Consider the following 16,748-nt stretch of genomic DNA (forward strand, 5'->3'; position numbering starts at 1 on the left):
TGTGTGCTTGACTACAGCTACCGGAATTGAAGATTTGCCAGTTGCCAGCTTTCTGACCAGTTCCAGTGCAGTGCAGGAGTCCCCGACGTCCTCCCTCTTGTCCCCACGACTGAGGCCCAGGAACAGCGAGATCTGCAAGAACTGCCAGGAACAGAAGTTTTCAGCTGTATCTTGCTCTTCATTTGTAAGGCACTGTGAAATGAGACTGAGAGTACTTGCCTCTCGCGGTGAAAGTGCTTGAAACGTTCCCAACTCGCAGGCCTAATCAGCTTGTGACCGAACATATGATTCTTCTTTCTACAAACTATTCCTGAGAACTTTGGCAGAGACTTTTCCGTTTATCTACCAGAACTGCTTTACCTATCCAAGACTTTAGCCCATTGACTTTGGCCTAGCCTATTGAATTGCATTGACTCTTCTGGTGAACTCAAAATATCTGCACTGTCTAAGAAATATTGTATTCTTTCTATGTTCTTATAATCAATGCCTTTTTGCTCCTCCTTCAAAGTATTATGAATGTCTCAGAAACTTAGAGTGTGCAGTACTGAAGTATATTTGTGTGTGATTATATTGCCTCCTTCTTATGAATGTTTTATAACTGACAGTTAAATAAATTAATAAGTATTTAACAAAGAAACCTGGGGTGTAAGAGTTCATTTGAACACCTGTGAGGTTAGACCTCTGTGTAACATCATTACAGCTCACATTCCCTCTTGAGATAAGCCTGGCTGCTCAGCTCCACTACCAAAAACTGTTTAGTACAGACTTATACCAAAGGTTGGTTTTGCTTACACCTGTAGTCATAGTTGTGCATAGTGGTCCGAAAGGGTACTGCATAAAAACTTTGCCTAACAGAGTATGGTCGTTTTTTGCTGCTGTTTGTTGAGAGTAAAGATGACTTAGCATAATACTCACCTCTGTGTCTCTTAATAGAATCTAAACCCCGTAAGTGCAGGGGGTTAGCCATTGTTTCACATGGCAAACAGAACAACAATATGTGTATATTTTGTACTTGTCTAGAGTTTAAGCTGCTTTTGCTATCACTGGCAAATACAGACGATATTTTCTTTGCAGTGAAGTATCTTTGGGTTGGGTATTTCTGGTGGCTGAAATGTCTCCACTTCCTCCTGCTAGCTCCAAGTCAGAGGAGCAGATGCATTGTAGTTTTCAGGCTAACCAATAGGCTTGGGGGGAGATGGAAAAGGTGCTTTCTGTGTTACCAACAATGCATAGATTAGGCAAGACATTGTGTCGTACCTGTGCCCTGCCGAAGGATAATCAAAGAAACTGATTATGTCCGAGTTCTCATACAAATTATTTGATACATTGATGACTATATATAACTTGTATTTTTTTTAATGTAATTTCATAGAGTGTGGAGAGGTCAAAGGTAAGTCCGACTCTGTTAGGTTGCATAGTTAAGGTCCTTTCCTCTGACAATCGTTAGAGGAAAGGATTTCAGCAATACTACCCACCTATGCTTGCACACTGCAGCTCCTGCTGCGAGGTTCAGACCGGCCAACCATCTTGATATTTTTCAACTTTTTCCTCCATAAAATGTACTTTCTGTTAATATAAGTCAAAGGGCAACAAATCTCCCTGTTTCTGGTACTATATCTCCCAAAACCCTTTTTAAACCGGTCAACGGTATGGGGAGCTCTCGAACAGAAAGTGCTCTTGAAATAATTGAAGGGGCACAGAAAGACGCTGTGTGCCTTAATGAAACATGTAACTTAAGTTTAAATATACAGCCCCCACCCGCTGTGGCACACTGTCTTTTCCAGTGCCCCTGGGTTTTTTCCAAACACATTATCTGCTTGAGAGCTCGCTCGCCCGTCAGAGAACTGCGGGTGCAAGAATGGGTTAATAGCTACATCTGCATTATGCTCTATACGATTTCCTAAAAATGCAAGCAGCATGGCTAAAGTACTTTCATCTCATAAAAATGTGTTAGAGGAACGGACCCTTTGCCACACCAATCTCCCTGAGCTGTCTACCTGTTCCCATGAAGGCTGTTTAGGATAAGAGCAAAAACGGTTGTCCGTGCTTGTTTTTTTTCTTTGACTATTAGCTGATACATCAATGATTGCAACAGTATGTTAACAATGCCAAATTTGTTAAAAAAATAAATTAAAAAACGCACATCGTCGTATTTGAATTGCAAGGAAAACAGCAAGTCCACCTCACGTACTGCAAGTATACTTGTTAATTAATTTGCCATGATTTAGTGAAGTAGTCATAATCGAGATTAGAAATCCCTCAGTTTGCAGCATGTAATGGCATATTTAGTTTGACGGACTAGGTGAACGTTTGAATTATAGGTCGTTTGCGCCCTCTTGCGGCTATAATCCTTGGTTACAATTCTCTATACTTGCTTTCCTAGTTTTGAGAACATGTTAAACTGAGAGACCGGAAAATTGAGTTAGTTTGATTGTATAATGCAGGTTCGTGAAGATTAGGGTGTTGACCGTCCTATTGATGCTTTGAAACATCGTCTGTAGCTAATATGTTACTTTCTGATATTTTTTGTTTGAGATATTGATCAATGCATGGATATTATACAAGGCTTTCCAGTGTCCTCAAACATTCTTCCAGACTGGCCTTGCTCCCCATAGGCGTGTGGTAGAATCTTTATGCTGGTGACAGAGGGAATGACATGTAAGTGTATTCTGATATACCTGGTTGTGTTATGCGTGCCTTACTGCATAGGTTCGGGTGGGCATGGACTGCCAATTTGATGGTAGATGGGGGGGTTTGCAGGCTTGAAAAGGACAAGCTCAACAAGACCGTTACCGTAGTAATCCTCTGTTGTGCTTGTTTGCCCTAGATGTTTCATTCTATTCATACTTGATAATTCGAGCATTTTCTGACACACCATCTCTCCGCCGTCACAGCCCTTCCTAGTGTGCTTGCTGAAGCAACGGTTCGTGCTGTTAAAATTTGCAAATGTTTCAGCTGCCATGTTTGCGTTTGTGTAAACCGCTCGTGGTCACGGTGGCCTCGTTAGGGCTACCGCTACTGCCAAGGGATCCTCGTCTTTCTGGTTTGTGAGATTTTATTCCTGCAGTGACTCTTTGTGATAAACTCGCTATTTGTGTCAACACGAGCTAATTTCTTATTGGTCAACAAGTTCCCACTACCCTTTTCTCCAGCTAAATCGTGCATTGGTCGTTCTGGTATGTCATTTCCTCCAATCTACAGGGGAGAGAAATCAAGTAAAACTCTGTCCCCCTCCTGTCATGGCGCCCGCCCAGTGGTCGAAGTGTACAAAAAGAAGTAGTGGAACTATTTTCCATAATGGCTTTTCCCCCCTCCCCACAAACCCCATCGCCACGCCCAATACAAATCCCTAAACAAATACGCCTGCTGTTAAGGAAACTTTCAGTGCAGTGCACCGAAGTGCAAGTTTCAACTTCTTCCTAAACTTTTATTTCAAAACAAACCTATCTGGAACGGTTTCTTTTTAAAATAAAATTATAGGAGCCACTCCTTGATACTTGGGAGAAATTCTTTAGCAATTTGTGGTGAAGTTACTCCTGCACTGGCTTCCAAACGAGTCTCTTGGACCCGACTGGATGCCTGCAGAGCTATTTTTCCTGAACTACTTGACTTCGTATTTTCCGGGCCAAACTACCCTCTTCCGTTGTCTTTTTTGTAAATAGAAATTCCTTAATGGGCATTCTTTAAGCAATGCCATCTAAAGACTGGCCTCGGCCCCTTTTGAGAAGTTGCAAAACTTTTTTTAAAGAAATGAACCAAAGTAAAACTTGGTGACTTACGTGGGCAAGCGGGAGTGGAACTGGGTTCTGCAGCTGTCTGGTGCCAATCAGCTTTATTCTGTAGGCAGACCCTCCAGCGTATAGCGATTTTGCGATCCCGCAAAATGCAGCGAAAACGGCCGTTTTGCACAAAATGCCGCGAAAACGGCCGTTTTGTGCAAAAACAGCACATTTAAAAAAAGAAAAATGTAAAAAAAATGAATCTGCAAAAATTACTGTTTTAAAAAAAAATTACTCAGGGTGCCAGGTTCTCAACACATCTCATCACTTGCGCCCAAAAAAAGAGCAGCTCAATCCACAAGGGACACATGAATGGGCCATTTTATATGTGCGCCCATTCAGATGGACTTTTTCACCTCCTTGATCAAATAAAGTGGCGTTTCTGACAATTTAAAATCGCATCACTCATTTCCAAGCAAGATGCACTTTTAAATGTGCAGTAATTGTAGGCAACCCTACTTGCACAGGATGTGGGGGTGCCACTGCATGATAGGGTCTTTCCTGACTCTATCATGCATTTCTTTTAAGGTATGAACCGCTGCTGTGTCGCTTGCATTTCTGTTCCTCAAACAGGATAAAAATGCATTTTTTGGGTCGCATTTTACAGTGGCAGGCCTCTGAAGGGCATGTCCCTGTGAAAGGCGCTGGGAGCTTGCAGAACACTGCCGGGAGAGCGATTCTATTCAAGGTACTACCCATTTTGATGACAAAAATCGATGGAATGGTACAATTTGACCTATTTCGTCCAGTACTATTCGATCGATTTTTATAAATACCGAACATGTGTTGCGGGGGTGTCACCCGCTCCCCAAGTTCAGTATTGTTTGGGTTAGGGGGTTGCAGTGGTGTTCCCCACTTTTCAAAATTGGAGGCGGGGACAGAAAAAAAAGAAAATAACCAAAAAGGGACCCTGCAAAGTCAGATCCGACCCGCGTTAGAGGGCAGGGGAAGCAGCAGCGACCAAGCAGTTAAGTAGGGGAGCGGGTGGTGGCGAAAGGTACATTTTGGGTTGTTTGGCTGAAGTGCAAATCAGTTTGCGGCAAAATGGACTACGGTCAATTCCGCCGCAAATAATGACACTTCGGTCAAACAACCCAGAACACCATTCAAGGCAGCTGGCCAGTGCACAATTTGCGCTACAGCTCAAGCCTGTGGAAATGCGCCGGTCACCTTTGAGAATAAGGTGACCTGCTCATTTCCAAAAATGGGTTGTCTAAACATAGCATATCCTCGGCTCTATTTTTAAATGCCCCATTTTTTTAGAATCTGGGTCAAAATCTACATTAAAAAAAAAAAATTGTTACACTATGAGAGGGAAAGGAGAGAGAGGGAGAGTGATGGGTGAGATGTGAAGTGATAGGCAAGAAAGCAGAGGGAGAGCAGTGGGTCAGAGGAGGAAGCGGTGTACAAGAGAGCAGAGGAAGCAGTGATGCAGTGGGCCTGAAATCTGAGAGCAAGCAGAGGTACTGAAAGTAGAGGGAGTGTGTGGTCAGTGAGCCAGAAAGCAGAGAGGAAGGGGTTGGCCGGAAAGAGGCAGTGAGCTGCAGATTAGGAAAAAGGATGAGGGAAGAGTGCAATAGAATGAAAGGATGCAAGATGCAGAAGCAGCACAAAAGAATGAAGGACTGTTTATTGCAGGAGGAATTGAGTGTAAGGTGCGAGTTGGGAGTATGATTTGGAGTGTGGCAGGGGATGGGCAGTGCAAATTGTGACTTGACAGTGTGACATAGCACGTGAGTATTTGTATGTCAGAGTGTGAGGTTCAGAAATGCAAGTTGTCATGGGGGGTTGGTGAGATGTGTGTTGGTGAGAGAGGTGTGTGGGCGTTTGGGGGATTGGAGAACATAGGGGAATATTTTCAGCATTGCAATTGATAATGATCAATTTAGTTAATACTATTAAATAGGCATGCACATTAAACCAAAAATGTAGCCAATCAAACACTGTTCAGCCAAGCCAGAGAAATCTGGGACTCTTCCTATTAAATTAATACAGAAGATACATAATAATGATACCCTGGCTCTCTTGTAGCCTTGAACTCTGCCTATTTCCTGCAATGTGGCAATCTTACACCCTCCACGTAATACAAAATGTCCCGCAAAAATGCTGCAATAAATAAAGGTTTGTGCCGCTAAATTTGTCATTTCATGCCGCAAAATCCTGGAAGGTCTGTGTAGGTGGCTCAGAATAACATATTCCAGGAACTGCAGAGTCAAGGACCTTAAAGTGTTTATATTTGGGCTTGACCCCACATCCCTTTAACTTCTGAATTTTTGGTCTGAGGCTAAAGGGGTTTCTGGTCTAAGACACACTCATAGGAGGTGGCTCTGGCCCTCCATAAAGGGAAATGTTCTGCTTTCTCCAATTAATGCTCCTCTTAGACAAGAACTATGATGGATTGAAAACCACCTAGCTTACTTATAATACAGGGCACCTGCATCAAGAATTGCCCTGATAACTGGGTCTTTTAAGTGTTTCTGCGCAGAACACATTTCCTCAAATACGAAGTGATGACTTGCAGTCAATACGATTTCCCAGAACTGTTCTCAAAGCTTGCAAATACTGTGTTCTTGAGAGTGAATGCACGTGAGAAGACTCGTTTTTATAACGGCACATTTCACAGGACATCTGTTGGGGGACTTGCTGATGGGTACGTTTGGAATTGTGCCCTCCCATAGATATTTGTGTGGAAGCTCACAATGGCTCTGCCTCTGCAGATTCTATCAGCTGTTTACAAAGGATACTGAATACCTGCTTGGCGAACTCCCAACAGTAATGTTCTGTTTAAGGCCATGCCCAATGCTGGCTCCCTCTTGTTGTAAAGTGCTCAACATCTAAGCAAAAAAAAAAGTTTGCTGCAGATCTAGAAAACATACAGCTCCAAAACATTAATGGAGACAAGCTCCCTTTCCTTCCCTCGCTTCTATCCCACTAGTCCACTATCCTTCGAAGTGTACCCTTAATATGTATGCATATTGTAGCCTATTGCATCACTGAATTGTGTGCTGGCTCTTACCATACAGCAGAAGGTTTTTTATGTAAGTCAACTTGGATTGTGTAGTTTAGGGATACACGATTGGCATGACTATATCCACCACAAAATGTTCCTGGAGGCTCATTAGATGACCTCAGCGAGCCAATCCCCAAACGGGTGGGAGTGGTCTCTTCAAGTTATGGATCAGATCTTTCACTTATTGAGACGCTGCCTGGCCTGTTAACCTCATCTTGACCGTGCTTCTGTGGTGCAAACGGTCAGGTAATCTGATCTCTGCACTGCCCTCACATCTTGCAAAAATGGGAAGGGCCTTCTAAATATAAGACTGGAGGAGAGATAGGGATTCTCATAGTGGTTTTGTTTTGGGGACTTGGTTTTTGGGACTCTGGACAGAAATTCCTGAAGCAGTTTAATCAATTCTCTACAATATTAAGCTCATTAGCACCCTAGATTGTTGCTTAACCCACTCATTTATTTCTAGAAGATTAATTACTCTTCTTCACGCCGAAACATACTTCGCAGACGTCACTCGTACATCGACCTCAAACAGAACTCTACAACCAACTCACTCTTTTTATTTATATTTTATTTTATTGTGCATTCAGTTATAGTACAAACCTGAAGCACATTATATGCACCACAAATATAAAAATGCATCATTAAATCACATAATAAAAACAATGACATTAAAATTAATCAAGGTTAATAATTCCTGAATCGTTTAAAATGTAATTCCTTCATTCACCTTGATATTTATTATATGCATTTCATAATAAACGATGGTTTTAAAACTAAGTCAACTGAATTATACCATTTCATTAGAAATATACTCTCTTAATTGGACCTGTTAAAATACCAATTGGTCTCATACCTTTGTCACCCTGTGTGAACTTGGATCACCTTCCTATGCAAGTTATAGTTACCCATATTTAGGGTCCATCTGCAGCAGCTTGAGGGCCACCTTTCATATACGATATACTGCCGCCGTTATAACCACTGATTCCGCACCAATCAAGGAACTGCAAAATTTGTCCTTGACAATCTATTCCTTTCCTAGTACTAAATGGGCATATCCCTTCTCATAATGTGATTCTGGCATTGGGCAGGCCGTGAGTATATGTCTACTGGTCTCAATTTCTTTTTGGTAACGACGACAGAGTTCTTCGTTATATGGCATATTCAGCCAAGCCCCGATGTACTTTCTAGTAGGGAGCAGATTTAACCTCTGATACAATATAAAGCGCTTCAAGTCAATTGAACAGCATTTTGTTGGGTATCTACATTGGGTTTTATATCCATAACTCTGGTGGGAGTTTTCATTATATCTCTTTAAAATAAAGAGATATAATGAATAAAGTTTAATTTATCAGCACTCATCTTATCCCAGAGTGGAAATTTATTTTTAATTACTGTTTAATTACTGGTTGTCCAAAACCTGATTTAACTGGGCTCCCATCTTGTTTAGGATCATTAGGGCGTCCGTTCGAAGTTCCGCCAAAAACAAATTCTTGCCCACCATAGTAGCCTTCCCTCCAATTAGCCTTAATAGTTAATTTGTGTTGTTGTTCATTGGTAGGAGTTAGAGTAATACTCTTTGAAGACCCCATTTAGTGCTGTTAGTCCATGTTCTAGTCTAAGAGCCTCAACCGGTGCACATGGTGGGAGATTGATAACAGTTCTCAAGATTTTCCCTTCTATCTTATCCAACCCTGTCATAAATCGACCTGGCAGTACCGACGCCCCATAAAGGATACTCGGGACTATACTCATTCGGTATGTCTCCAATAGTCCTTCTATGTTAAAAACCCCCACGTGTAACCAGAAAGTGCTTAACTACCAGCCACTTTTTTTCTGAATTATTTGCAGTATTATATCAGCAAAGCATTTTAGGGATGGATCCAATCTAACCGGAAACCTTAAGTAGCTGTACTCCTTAGTTATCTTTAATTTGTAATCCCCTAATTTCCAAATAAACACGTTTATTTTTTTTTTTGCAAGTTCCCCCCAAACACATTAGTTTGGTTTTTGAGATGTTAGTAACCATATGTTTTTTTTGCGAGTAGGCGGCTAGTGCATCAATTGTTCGTTGTAATCCTAAAGGGTTTTTATTGAACAGGATTGTGTCATCTGTGTATGTGAGGCACTGCAGTGGTTCCCCGTTGATCCTTGGTGGGAAATTCCTTACAGCTTTAAGACTTTCATGCATATCTGCTGTGTACAGGTTAAACAGCATAGGCGCTAGTGCAGATCTCTGTTTGAGCTCCCTTGTGGTTTGAAGATAATTGGTGTAAATTCTTGTTTGGCTTAGCCGAACTGAGACTGAGGTGTTTGTATACAATAATTGGATATAATATAATATAGTAGTGTCGAATCTATGCCCAATTTTCTCAATTTCGCCCACAGCAGGGGGCGGCAGACAAGATCAGATGCTTTGCTGTAGTCCACATAACAGCAATATAGGTTGTTTTTGACCCCCTTTATAGCCTATGCCTTTATTCCCTTGATATACCACTTAGACACCAATCCACACAAGAAAGAGTACATGGGTACTTACAAACTGCATACATCAATTCATCAATGAAGCTGTCTTGCTATTTTCCCACCCTCCCCCCGCCCCCCCACCCGCCCGATAAGATACTAACATGAGTGCTTGGAGACCATGCAAGTATCAGGGGTGCTCTGGGTGCTCTCTGTACAGCCCACATGCTGGTTCCATGTCACTTTTGGTAGTGGTGTCACGTTTTACTAAACAACCCTACTAACAAAAACTCATCCTCTGCATACACTTCTCAAACACTGAACTAAACACAACCATGCCTCTACAGCACAACAAACTGTACGCACTTAACTATACCACAACAACGAAACAAGCTACGCGTAGCCTCGCACAACAGCATATGACGGCTACCAACCAAAAAACACACCTACGCTCAGCCAACGGTGTAAAAAGAACTGAAACTGCCGACAGCACATCACATCTCTCTTGCTCTTGTCTCCCACTCAGTCCTACTAACTTACCCTCTTGCTTTACAGATCTGCCAGAGCGCCAAGGCACCACACAGGTGGTGACGTTGCGCGGTACAAGAACCTTTAATATAACATAATTATCATTGTTGAATTTACGGAAGCTCTGGAAGGTTGGCACCTCGAAGCAACCCGAACTACTGGCAATAACCCTGTTGTTTCTGGGTCCAACTCAAGCCTGTAAGCACCAAGAAGTAATTAAGTTATGCAGTGAGCCGTTAATAAATAAATAAACCTAAACATTGACTTGTTGACTATTATATCGGGTTTGCCAATTTCCATTCTGCTCAAAGTGGAAAGCAATACCAGGTTTTATTAGGCCTATTTTGCACGTTAATCCACACACTATTGTGCCCACATATTACAGCAGTGCTATGTCATAGGATGCCCAGTTAGTATAGCCGGGCCCGAATCCCTGTTATCCCGGCTGTATAGCCAGATGCTATTTATTGGCACTTAGCACACCAAAGCCATACTTAAAGAAATTTAAAAATCCATAGCTTAATTTCTTTATTGTGCATTGGTCTGCAATAAACCTTACACACACGCATAAAACAAGAACAATCACCACTATCGTACATATTTTCCTTTCATGTACATAAAATTGATAAAACATTTAACTAATTAGTCTTCCCACATCGGGTCAACTACTAACTAGACTTATTTATTGTCAAAAATATGCTGTTCAAATAGGTTATTACGGCCAATTTAAGAGAAACCTAGTCCCCTGAAAACAAACAAGTTCAAAAGTCATTACATAATAAAGTCGAACGATTACGAATACATCTTCCAAGGTGAACTGTCCTTTGGTCCTGTAAATTCAAACAATGTAATAGGAGATGCTTCAAAGTCTCAATTTGTCCACCAGCCTGACAAAACCTGCAAGTTTGTTCCTAAGGATCTTACTTAACAAGTATCCTGAGAAACAGGGCCAGGGTGGGGGCAGAGTTTGGAGGAGGGGGCGGAGTTCGAGGGGGCAGAGCTGACAGTTGAACTCTGCTCAAAGAAAATGTTCAAAATAATAGTTTTTAAATGGTGCTTTTTCTTTAATGCTGCTTTTTTTCAAAACTCCACACTGTACCTCAATTCCATTTTAAATCACATCAATGGCAGCGGTGCACCCAAAATCCTGTTGGTAATGCAGTGAGTTTTAGTACATTAAGGGATCCATAGACACTCTCTACAGTGGAAGGCTACCTCGGTAGCTCAGCAGGTTGAGAGACAGTTGCTGAATTGTTAAATTAAAAACTGGTTGTTAATCGTATGACTTTTTGCAAATCCTTTAAAAAACCCAAGTGCTATAAAATGTGGTTTGGCCAGGACATGGGTTGCTGGACACTTGCTTATATTCATGGTATAGGTGGGGGTATTTCTGCGCCTGTAGTGAAAATCAAAAGTTGGCACCCATGAACCCACAGTTTAATTTCCTAATTACTGCTGTCAGCACAACAGAAGCATGTATTTGTGATTCAGCAGTTTGACAAGCATATAACATATTTATAAATATAAAATATGATAAAACACTTAGGAAAGGGCACACAAAATACAGTGTGTGTGTGTGAAAGAGGAAAAGATTGAAGATAACCTATGAAGGCAAGGGGAGGGTAGGGTTCACTCTTTCAAGGGAAAGGGGGATTCCAGACCTCACCTAAAGATATCCTTTCCCCACTCACAAAGGTCCATCCACCCAGGTGATCCTCCCTCGCGTATCCACCCCCAGGGTCGGGGTATGATGTGATATGTCATTTATAACGCGCCTATACACAAGTGTTTCAAGGCGGGAAGAGGCAAGGGAGGGGGAACAGAGGGAAGACAGACTACAAGCTTACTAGGCCAGGTGACATTGAAATCGCGCAAGTGCAGGGAATGGGGGGGTGAAGGGAAAGTGCAAGGGGAAAGGGGCAGTGCAGTATATAGGATAACAGTAAAATTAATAAAATACAATAAATAAGAAGTGCAGCCAGGTGGTGGCAAGTGCAGGGGTAAGTTCAGACAACAGGTGTCAGGTGCTAGTAGGGGGCTGTAGGGATAGAAAAACAGCATCCGAGTGCAGGGGGTGAGTGCAGGGGATCTCCAGGGGGAGGGGGGGCAGTTCAGGTGTGCAACTGGCGGGGAGGGGACCTGGACCCAAGAACAGTGGGTAGCCAGGTGACCAGTGCAAAATTAATTTTCAGCCAGGAGTTCAGCAGGGAAGAGAAAGCAGAAGCAAAGAGGAAGATCTTGAGCTGCTTCTGGAACCGGAGATGGTTCTCCTCAAGTTTCAGAGAGGCTGGGAGGCTGTTCCAGAGGCAAGCCCCAGCCGAAGAAAGAGATCTACAACCAACTTGTTGCTTGGAGAAGCGACTGACCCTGAGGGAGTTGGAGGCGGATGAGCGAAGGGCTCAAGAAGATATTTTGGTAGAGAGTTGAAGGTAATGAAGCCCCAGGCCCCAGAAGTCCTTGTGGACAATGCTGAGGGTTTTAAACTTAATCTGCGCAGACACTGGGAGCCAGTGCAGAGATTTCAGTCCTGGAGAGATATGATCCCTGGGCTTGAGGCCAAGGACAAGTCTCGCAGTCCTGTTTTGGATGAGTTGCAGATGGCAGAGAGTAGAGGCAGGCAGATTTAGAAAGCGGCTGTTGCAGTAGTCCGGCCTAGAGAGAACCAGAGTTCAGTAGACAGTGAACTTCTGGGGGAAGTTGAGGTAAGGAAGAATACCTCTGAGGAAGTGCAGCTGGTAGTGTGACTTCTTAGAGATGTCAGAAATGTGAGTAGAGAAGGAGAGTGTTGAGTCGAAGATGTCCACAAGGTTTTAAGCCTCACAGTTGGGAGCAGGAAGAGGGCCAAGGGAGGCCGGCCAAAGAGTGACAGGAAATGATATCAGGAAAGGTAACAGGAAAGGGATCCAAGAGCAATAGCCTTTCCCTGGCCACCTAATAGGAAACTCCAAGGCGGTGTAGATGGGATTATGCCCTCGGGTCTCTCACATACCCTTCCCCTATGCGGGTTGTACTTGGGTGTTTCACATGGAAACCAGGAGAGAAAGTCGACATTACCTTGATCTCGACCCTTCCTGTGTTCCACTATGAAACAATAGGGCTGAAGGTCCAGAAACCACTGCATAACTCTTGGATTGAACTCTTTTCTTTGACTGATCCACAGTGGTCCGTCATCAGACTAAGTTTGCAGCCTAACAGATTGTATTTAAGATGGAGTACAGCCCATTCGATAGCCAGTGCCTCAAGTTCGATAACAGAGTAGTTATTTTCCCTAGGAAATAGCTTGCTGATGATATATAATATAGAGTGTTTTAGTCCGTCATGATTTTGAGAAAGGACGGCTCCTAGACCCATTAAGGAAACATCGGTCTGTAAAATTAATTCTTTGGAAAAATCTGCTACTTTCAAAATGAGGCTCTGACACAGGGTTTGTTTTAAAGTTGTGTAACAAATTTCATCTTCATCCCACCTGATCTTTTGAGGCTCAACATTTTTCAGTTTGTCAGTGAGTTGGGAGGTCTTGTTTGAACATTTTGGAATAAACCGGTGGTAGTAGCCAATTAACCCCAAAAAGGCTCTCTGATCTTTTTTGTTTTCACTGTTGGGGTATTAGAACAGCTGTAACCTTTTCCTGCTGGGGTTGAATGGTATCATTACCCACAAAAAAACACTAGGTATTTGACGGCAGGTTGAGCGCAGTTGCATTTTATGGGGTTTGTGTTTAGGCTTGCTTTTCTTAGTTTAGTACTTGCATGACTGTATAAAGGTGGTACAAATGATCTTCCCAAGTTTTACTGTGTATAACAATATCATCTGTATAAGCTCCACAAAAGTTCAAGTAAGGTTGTGGAATTTTGTCCATTAATCTTTGAAATGTTGCAGGAGCCCCATGTAGACCAAATGCTAATACTTTAAATTGAAACAGACCGATAGGAGTAGCAAAGGCAGTTTTCTCTTTGAAAGGTCTATACAATGGAACTTGCCAATAACCTTTCGTAAGGTATATAGTAGAGAGAAAGAGAGCATACACAGCCGGTCAATAAGATCGCATTGGGTAAGCGTCAAAGGCAGATATGGCATTTACCTTTCTAAAGTCGATGCAAAACCTCCAACTCCCATCAGGCTTTGCCACCAACCCGACAGCAGAGGACCAAGGGCTAGTAGATGGTTCAGTAATATTAGTCACAAACATCTGCTTTACTTCCTGAATAATGGTTTATTTTCTGGATTCTGGGAGTCGGTAAGATTTTAAATGTACCACTTTGCCTGCTGGAGTGCGGATGTGATGATAAATATCCTTTCCTCTTCCTAGCTCTAAACAAGTTAGTAAATTGTCTTATGAGATCATATAGATCTTGTTTTTGGTTGTTGTTAAGGTCAGGGGGAATTGGGGTGGTGTTATCTGTATCCTCCGGTAACAAACAAGATAATAGGGTGACATTAGACTCTGAAGGATTTTCCCTCCACTCCTTCAAACGATTTATGTGGTAGACTTGTTTTTAGGCGGCGATCGGGTTGGGACATTTTATAGTTACAAAGTTCCATTTGTTCTAACACCTCATATGGTCCATGCCACTTGAATATTAGTTTGTTCCCAGAAGTGAGTAACTACAATAATACCTTTTGGCCATTGTAAAAAAAATCTTAAGGAAACCTTTTTGTCATAGGGGCCATTTTGTTGTTCTTGTGCCCTGGCCATATGGGTTTGCACCAAAGATCTAACTGCTGTCATGTTTTCTTTAAGTCTAGTGGCAGTTTGGGAGAGTGGTATTGGGGCCTCTTCTCTTTCCTTCCAGGTTACCTTCAGCATATCCAGGACATCCCGGGTTGCCGTCCATAAAGTTGTTCGAACAGGGAGAATCCTGGGGAAGCCTGAGTTGTTTTTCCAACTGCATATAAAGCCAATGGAATAATATGAGCCTAATTTCTGTCATCCTGGACCACTAACCTCTGCATTATGGTCTTCAATTTCTTATTAAATCTTTCTACAAGGCCATCTGTCTGTGGGTGGTATACTGAGGTCCTCCAAGTGGTAATTTGCAATATTTATTTTACTTCCCCCATGAATTTGCTTATGAATTAAGAGCCTTGATGTATCAGTATTTCCTTTTGCAACCCTACTCTTGAAATGAAAGGGAGCAGGTGTTTCAAGATGTGCTGGGTGGCATTTGCTCTTGGGGGAAAGGCTTCTGGGTGTATCACGTTGCGTAATCCGCAATACCAAAATGTATTTGTTCGCTAATTTCGATGTTTCTAGGGGCAACACAATGTCCATTCCAATTCCCGAGAATAGATTTATTTATTTATTTATTTATTTGTATATGGCTTTAAAAAAACCTTTACAAATTTGAACAACCAAAATTTGAAGAAAGAAATCGCAAAATACAAAAGGACATATGAATGAGAGAACAATTTTGCATACAGAACCCAGCAAAATTACATAAAACAATATTTAAAAGGAGACAAGCACAATGTAAGTAAACCTATGCATAAAATAAGTGATTTCACCTTCAGAAACAAGCAAGATTTCATGATACATTGTTTTAAAAAATCCTTCCAAAGGATTACCAATTAACAAACCTATTGTGCAAACTACAAACTGCATCCTAGCAGACAAGATAAAACAATACATATTCACAATTCATATATCTTAAATATCAAGATTTCAAAGGATGATAAAATACTCATGGATGCAAAATTCATATATCTAAAACAGAGCAAAACTGCCTGATTATATTAAAAATTTACGATAGATCACATTGTATTTTTAGAAATCTGACAACAGCTAATTGCAACAAAACTTTCTTGTCAAATAATATACGTTTCCAGACTTGATCTAGATCCACATTAGACGCATCCGGTACAAATCTAGCAAAATAAGACAATCTCTTTGAGGATAAAGCAGGACACTCAAGTAACAAATGCCTCAATGTTTCTTTAGACTCATGTTCGTTACATTGTCTACATGTTGTTATGGATTGCATTGATTTTGTTCTTGTAGCAATTATTTCACCAGTGAGCATGACATTGAATCTAAATCTCATATAACAGTTTCTCCACCCTCTATTGGGAAAGAGATATAAATATGGTTCCATAGAGCCCATGTATTTGTAGTATGTGACCATGTGAGCATACAATCTAAACTGAGTTAATTTTTGAATTGTCATTGCCCAATCAGTGTTTTGCAAGAGCTGTTTCACTTTTTTAGGGTTCGCAAATGGACTCCTGCACAGACCAACAATGAGTTTCACATTTCCATTAATTTGAATAAGAATGTTGATTTGTGGACACCCTGCTTCAGCAACTCAGAAAATACATTATATAAATGGTTTTCCGTTTGAACAATTAAATTCTGAAATAGTTGAAGACATTTCCACTCCACAATACTCTTGAAGGATTGTAACCCAAATTCGTAGCGAATAGCTACTATTGGGACACATTTCGGTAGGCAGAAAATTATTTTTCTGAGCAAGGATGCCTCCAACCTATTCACATCCAGCTTACCCATTATGAATGGAATTTCGCTCCTGTACAGTATTTTCGGGATGGCTTTTTATTTATAGAATCTCAAAGTAGGAGTGTACGAGAATCCGCCAAATTTATGATACAGTACTCTCATCTGGGTAATACAGGTTTTAACTTTGGACAAATAATTATTTAAAATTTGGACACTATTTGCATTTGCGTTCACAAAAAAAAAACAGATAAATCATATAATTCTTGATGACCAATTTGGACTTGTCCAGGTACTAGCTTTCTGAAGATGATGATCTTCTCTTTCCACTAAAACATACAATATGTGATTTTTGTGAGTTTACCGCTAAATCGTTATTTGCCATGTTTCTAGCAAATGCTGATAACAAACGCTGGAGTCCCACCGACGATCTATCAAACAATAGGAAGTCGTCTGCGTAAGAACACCAACAGATTTTTTTCCCTTCTAACTTCGGTTGAATAAAGGCAGCATTCCC

The 16,748-nt window shown here is 41.5% G+C and overlaps 1 long non-coding RNA gene across 1 annotated transcript in view; it reads left to right on the forward strand.

Annotated features, from left to right (window-relative positions):
* LOC138569889 (uncharacterized) overlaps positions 1-16,748 on the forward strand; it is a 153,707-nt gene that overhangs the window by 105,545 nt on the left and 31,414 nt on the right. Inside the window, exon 3 of the long non-coding RNA XR_011303350.1 lies at positions 2,536-2,658. This is a non-coding gene — a long non-coding RNA (uncharacterized lncRNA). The remainder of the gene's footprint in view (positions 1-2,535; positions 2,659-16,748) is intronic.

This window comes from Ambystoma mexicanum, chromosome 2q (assembly GCF_040938575.1).
Source record: "Ambystoma mexicanum isolate Mex_15411 chromosome 2q, UKY_AmexF1_1, whole genome shotgun sequence".
NCBI classification, from domain to species: Eukaryota; Metazoa; Chordata; class Amphibia; order Caudata; family Ambystomatidae; genus Ambystoma; species Ambystoma mexicanum.